At 57.1% G+C, this 6,893-nt stretch overlaps 1 long non-coding RNA gene across 1 annotated transcript; it reads right to left on the bottom strand.

The window, feature by feature from the left end:
* Positions 1 to 2,825: 2,825 nt before the first annotated feature.
* LOC129050832 (uncharacterized) lies at positions 2,826 to 6,256 on the bottom strand. The gene is made up of 3 exons (XR_010137789.1): positions 4,562 to 6,256; positions 3,529 to 3,906; positions 2,826 to 3,075 (listed from the first exon to the last, which is right to left on the bottom strand). It is a non-coding gene; the product is annotated as an uncharacterized LOC129050832 (long non-coding RNA).
* Positions 6,257 to 6,893: the final 637 nt, after the last annotated feature.

Genomic DNA, 6,893 nt, shown 5'->3' with positions numbered 1-6,893 from the left:
AGGAAAATGAAAAGCACAAGGTTTTATCGTTTTCATCTTATCATCCTTGTTAATATTTTGATCCATGAAATACTGTCTGGACATATTCGAGGAAAGATATGGCTGGAAAAACTGGCTAAGAGTGAATAAACTGGAGGGCGTGTTAGATCCAAAACAACACAACAGTAAAACACAGCATCCTGCAAAAGTAGTTGTATGTTTTGTTTTTATTGAGACAGAGTCTCACTCTGTTGCCCAGGCTGGAGTGCAGTGGTGTGATCACAGTGCACTGCAGCCTCAACCTTTAAGGTGATCCTCCCACCTCAGCCTCCTGAGCAGCTGGGACTGCAGGGAAGTACCACCCCGCCCAGCTAATTTTTGTATTTTTTTGTAGAGATGGGGTTTCGCCATGTTGCCCAGGCCGGTCGTGAACTCCTGGCCTCAGTCCCGCCTTGGCCTCCCATAGTGCTGGGATTACAGGCGTGAGCCAGTGTGCCCAGCCAGTAGTTGCATTTTTTTATTATCTATGTCAGTGGTTCTCAAAATGTAGTCCCTGGGCCAGCATTATCAACATCATGTGGGAACTTTTCAGAATTGCATGCTCAGTAGCCAGCCCAGACATGCTGGATCAGAAAATAGCCTGGAGCCTGTGTTTTTTATTGTACTTATTTATTTTTTGTTGAGACCGGGGTCTTGCTTTGTCGTCCAGGCTGGTCTCGAACTCTTGGCTTCAAGTGATTCTCAAGCGTTGGCCTCCCAAAGGGCTGGGATCTCAGGCATGAGCCATCACACCTAGCCTGGTGTCTGTGTTTTAACCAGCTTTCCAACTGATTCTGATAAATGCTCAATTTCGAGAACCACTGTACTGCACAATGACCAAACCTCTTAGGAATTCGGTGATGTTTAAAAAATGAATTTATACTTCCCTAACCATAACAACATCGACTTATAATTTCAGAAATAACAGCAAGAGGGCCAGGCGCAGTGGCTCACACCTGTAATCTTGGCACTTTGGGAGGCTGAAGCAGGCGGATCACATGAGCCAGGAGTTCAAGACAGGCTTGGCCAACATGGTGAAATCCCATCTCTACTAAAAATACAAATTTGCCGGGCATGGCAGCGGGCGCCTGTACTGGGGAGACTGAGGCACAAGAATTGCTTGAACCGGGGAGGTGGAGGTTTCAGTGAGCCAAGATCACACCACTGCACTCCAGCCTGGGTGACAGAGTGACTATGTCTCAAAAAAACAAAACAAAACAAACAAACAAAAAACAGAGCATAAGAAGACTCTGGTTTGATGAGTGGAAAGAATGCCTGGCATGGGGATGGGGTTGTCCACCCAACATCTCTACTTGAGGTAACAAGTCCTAGGAGCCAGGTAGCAGGTAGTGTCCAGATGGGCTGGACAAAATTAGGGGTGGGTTTCTCCATCCCCCTTCCCTCCCCAAAAGTGTTTGTGTGGTGAAATTAGAAAATGAATAGAAAGTGGGAAAGAACCAAAAATGTTCCTCTCAACAGCTGCAGGATCCCCTTAACCAAGCACCCTTGGGCTCCCAGGAGGGGTCCCCTGGGGCATTTTTCTGCCCCTACATCGTCCCTTGTCCTCCTCTACCCATCCCCTCCCCCCTTGTTTTCTCTTCATCCCTTTCTGCCCCACCTCTTGGTTCCCCACTCTCTCTGTCCCCTTTTCTCCAACTCCAACTCCAGCTTTTTTTTTTTTTCTTTTTGAGACAGAGACTCATTCTGTTACCCAGGCTAGAGCGCAGTGGTGCAATTTCAGCTCACTGCAACCTCCAGCTTCCAGGTTCGAGCTATTCACGTGTCTCAGCCTTCCAAGTAGCTGAGACTACAGGCACGTGCCACCACGTCCAGCTAATTTTTTTATTTTTAGTAGAGATGGGGATTCACCAGATTGGCCAGGCTGGTCTCGAACTCCTGACCTCAAGTGATCTGCCCACCTCGGCCTCTCAAAGTGCTGGGCAACTCCGGCTTTTTACTTCTAACCCCTTTTTCTGTGTTCCTTGGTCTCCAGGTGTTGATGAGGGGATTAGGACACGGAGGTCACTGCCTGGTTTCCTGCTGGCCCCTGTGAGGATCTCAGTGGTGGAGGGTGGTTCAATGAGTACTGCAGGGCACCCCTTTTTGTGGCTCTTCAGGTTCCCCAACATGGAGGCCATTCTTGTCCCATGGAAAGGCCCCAGGGCTGCAGTCTTCTTGGGAAGCTCACCATTGTCCTGTTGGGTTGCTGGGTCCTTGGATCCGTGGAGTTGCCTCCATCCCCCAGCCCCACCCCAGAGTCGAATCCCTGGGCCAGGAAATGCCTGTGACCTGACCTCTGGACAGTAATGAAGGAGGGGACACCAGCGAGCACCTTTGGGGGCCAGGCACTCCCAGGAGTGGCAAATGGGCACCCCATTTCTCTCTCTGCCTTTGGTCCAGCTTCCTTGCTGGGCCGAGATTACGCCACTGCACTCCAGCCTGGGCAACAAAAGTGAAACTCCATCTCAAAAATAAGTAAATTAATTAAATAAAATAAAGATAAATAAATAAAATATACAATTCAGGCTGGGAGTGGTGGCTCACACCTGTAATCCCAGCACTTTGGGAGGCCAAAGCAGGCAAATCATTTGAGGTTAGGGGTTTGAGACCAGCCTGGCCAACATGGTGAAAAATACTTTTTTGTTTGTTTGTTTGTTTGCTTTTTTTTTTTTTTTTTGTCTTTCCAAAGCTACTTTTCTTTTAAGGTGGGGACAGTGAGACACCACAACAGAAAAATAACTGGTTGGTTAACATCAGGTGACTTCAGGCCACATTTTTTGTGTAAGGACTAAAGCAAAGGAACTTCATTATCATGCCTATTGAAGTTTTTTTTTTTTTTTTATGAAGTATTTATTGATGATTCTTGGGTGTTTCTCGGAGAGGGGATATGGGAGGGTCATAGGATAATAGTGGAGAGGTCAGGAGATAAACACATGAACAAAGGTCTCTGGTTTTCCTAGGCAGAGGTCCCTGCGGCCTTCTGCAGTGTTTGTGTCCCTGGGTACTTGAGATTAGGGAGTGGTGATGACTCTTAAAGAGCATGCTGCCTTCAAGCACCTGTTTAACAAAGCACATCTCGCACCGCCCTTAATCCATTTAACCCTGAGTTGACACAGCACATGTTTCAGAGAGCACGGGGCTGGGGGAAAGGCCATAGATCAACAGCATCCCAAGGCAGAAGAATTTCTCCTAGTCAGAACAAAATGGAGTCTCCTATGCCCACCTCTTTCTACACAGACACAGCAACAGTCTGATCTCTCCTTCCTTTCCCCACACCTCCCGCTTCTTTTCAACCAAACCGCCATCGTCCTCATGGCCCGCTCCCGATGGTCGCTGTCTCTTTGGAGCTGTTGGGTACACCTCCCAGACAGGGCGGCCGGGCAGAGGCGCTCCTCACATCCCAGACGGGGTGGCCGGGCAGAGGCGCTCCCCACATCCCAGACGGGGCGGCCAGGCAGAGGCGCTCCTCACATCCCAGACGATGGGCGGCCGGGCAGAGGTGCTCCTCACCTCTCAGACGGGGCGGCCGGGCAGAGGCGCTCCTCACTTCCTCCCAGACGGGGTGGCAGCCGGGCAGAGGCATTCCTCACCTCCCAGACGGGGCGGCCGGGCAGAGGCGCTCCTCACATCCCAGACGGGGCAGCCGGGCAGAGGTCCTCCTCACTTCCCAGACGGGGCGGTCGGGCAGAGGCACTCCTCACCTCCCAGACGATGGGCGGCCGGGCAGAGATGCTCCTCACTTCCCAGACAGGGTGGCTGGGCAGAGGCGCTCCTCACTTCCCAGAGGGGGGCAGCCGGGCGAGGTGCTCCTCACTTCCCAGACGGGGCGGCCGGGCAGAGGCGCTCCTCACCTCCCAGGCGGGGCGGCCGGCCAGAGACGCTCCTCACCTCCTCCCAGACGGGGTGGCCGGGCAGAGGCGCTCCTCACTTCCTCCCAGACGGGGTGGCGGCCGGGCAGAGGCGCTCCTCACCTCCCAGAGGGGGCGGCCGGGCAGAGGCGCTCCTCACTTCCCAGAGGGGGCGGCCGGGCAGAGGCGCTCCTCACTTCCCAGACGGGGTGGCCGGGCAGAGGCTCTCCTCAATTCCCAGACGGGGCGGCTGGGCAGAGGCGCTCCTCACTTCCAGACGGGGTGGCGGCTGGGCAGAGGCGCTCCTCACTTCCCAGAGGGGGCGGCCGGGCAGAGGCGCTCCTCACTTCCTCCCAGACGGGGTGGCCAGGCAGAGGCGCTCCTCACTTCCTCCCAGACGGGGTGGCGGCCGGGCAGAGGCGCTCCTCACCTCCCAGAGGGGGCGGCCGGGCAGAGGTACTCCTCACTTCCTCCCAGACGGGGTGGCCGGGCAGAGGCACTCCTCACCTCCCAGACGATGGGTGGCCGGGCAGAGATGCTCCTCACTTCCCAGACGGGGTGGCTGGGCAGAGGCTCTCCTCACTTCCCAGAGGGGGGCAGCCGGGCAGAGGTGCTCCTCACTTCCCAGACAGGGCGGCCGGGCAGAGGCACTCCTCACCTCCCAGACGGGGCGGCCGGGCAGAGAAGCTCCTCACCTCCTCCCAGACGGGGCGGCCGGGCAGAGGCGCTCCTCACTTCCTCCCAGACGGGGTGGCCGGGCAGAGGCGCTCCTCACTTCCTCCCAGACGGGGTGGCAGCCAGGCATAGGCGCTCCTCACCTCCCAGACGGGGCGGCCGGGCAGAGGCGCTCCTCACTTCCCAGAGGGGGCGGCCGGGCAGAGGCGCTCCTCACTTCCCAGACGGGGCGGCCGGGCAGAGGCTCTCCTCAATTCCCAGACGGGGCGGCCGGGCAGAGGCGCTCCTCACTTCCTCCCAGACGGGGTGGCCGGGCAGAGGCGCTCCTCACTTCCTCCCAGACGGGGTGGCGGCCGGGCAGAGGCGCTCCTCACCTCCCAGAGGGGGCGGCCGGGCAGAGGCGCTCCTCACTTCCTCCCAGACGGGGTGGCCGGGCAGAGGCGCTCCTCACTTCCTCCCAGACGGGGTGGCGGCCGGGCAGAGGCGCTCCTCACCTCCCAGAGGGGGCGGCCGGGCAGAGGTGCTCCTCACTTCCTCCCAGACGGGGTGGCCGGGCAGAGGCGCTCCTCACTTCCCAGGCGGGGCAGCCGGGCAGAGGCGCTCCTCACCTCCCAGACGGGGCGGCCAGGCAGAGGCGCTCCTCACTTCCCAGATGGGGAGGCCAGGCAGAGGCGCTCCTCACTTCCTCCCAGATGGGGTGGCAGCCGGGCAGAGGTGCTCCTCACTTCCCAGACGGGGTGGCCGGGCAGAGGTGCTCCTCATCTCCCAGACGGAGCGGCCGGGCAGAGGTGCTCCTCACTTCCTCCCAGACGGGGTGGAGGCCAGGCAGAGGAACTCCTCACCTCCCAGACGGGGCGGCCGGGCAGAGGCGCTCCTCACCTCCCAGACGGGGCGGCCGGGCAGAGGTGCTCCTCACCTCCCAGACGGGGTGGCCGGGCAGAGGCGCTCCTCACCTCCCAGACGGGGTGGCCGGGCAGAGGCACTCCTCACTTCTCAGATGGGGCGGCCGGGCAGAGGCGCTCCTCACATCCCAGACGATGGGCGGCCGGGCAGAGATGCTCCTCACTTCCTCCCAGACGGGGTGGCGGCCGGGCAGAGGCGCTCCTCACTTCCCAGACGGGGCGGCCGGGCAGAGGCGCTCCTCACTTCCCAGACAGGGCGGCCAGGCAGAGGCGCTCCTCACTTCCCTGACGGGGCGGCTGGGCAGAGGAGCTCCTCACATCCCAGACGATGGGCGGCCAGGCAGAGATGCTCCTCACTTCCTAGACGGGGTGGCAGCAGGGCAGAGGCTGTAATCTTAGCACTTTAGGAGGCCAAGGCAGGCGGCTGGGAGGTGGAGGTTGTAGTGAGCGGAGATCACGCCACTGCACTCCAGCCTGAGCAACATTGAGCACTGAGTGAGCGAGACTCCGTCTGCAATCCCAGCACCTCGGGAGGCCGAGGCGGGCAGATCACTCGAGGCCAGGAGCTGGAGACCAGCCCAGTCAACACGGTGAAACCCCATCTCCACCAAAAATACAAAAACCAGTCAGGCGTGGCAGCGCGCGCCTGCAATCCCAGGCACTCGGCAGGCCGAGGCAGGAGAATCACAGGAGCCCGAGGCAGGGAGGTTGCAGCGAGCCGAGATCATGGCAGTACAGTCCAGCTTCGGCAACAGAGGGAGACTGAAAAAAGGAGAGGGAGACCGGAGAAAGGGGAGAGGAAAAAAGAAGGAGAGGGAGACCGAAGAAGGGGAGAGGGAGAGGGAGGGAGAGGGGGAGGGGGAGGTGGAGGGGGAGGAGGAGGGGGAGGGGGAGGGGGAGGAGAGGTGCTTTTTTTGAAAAATACATTTTTACATTGTATTGTAAAAATACAAAAATTAGCCGAGTGTGGTGGTACGTACCTGTAATCCCAGCTACTGGAGAGGTTGAGGCACAAGAATCACTTGAACCCAGGAGGTGGAGGTTGCGGTGAGCAGAGATCGCACCACTGTACTCCAGCCTGGGCGACACAGCGCGACTCTGTCTCTGAAAAAAATAATATATGTATATATAATTCAGTGAGGTTAGACAGATGTGAATACTCATGAAGCAATCACCACAATCAAGTTATCAAGCATTTCTGTCACCCCTAGGAATTTTCTTGTGTCCCTCTGCAGCCAATCTCTCCTTCTGTTCCTGGCCCTAGGCAACTGCTGATTGGCTTTTTGTCAATAAAGGTACGTTTTCTCGAATTTTGTACAAATGAAATCATGTAGTATGTAACCTTTTGGGTCTTTCACTTAGCATAATTATTTTGAAATTCATGCATGTTGTATGTATTAACAGTTCATTCCTTCTTATTACTGTGTAGTATTCCATCGTGTGGATACAC

The sequence above is a fragment of the Pongo abelii genome, chromosome 18 (assembly GCF_028885655.2).
Source record: "Pongo abelii isolate AG06213 chromosome 18, NHGRI_mPonAbe1-v2.0_pri, whole genome shotgun sequence".
In the NCBI taxonomy this organism is placed as follows: Eukaryota; Metazoa; Chordata; class Mammalia; order Primates; family Hominidae; genus Pongo; species Pongo abelii.
The sequence above is the reverse complement of the archived record's forward strand: the minus strand, read 5'-3'. Positions and strand labels throughout refer to the sequence as shown.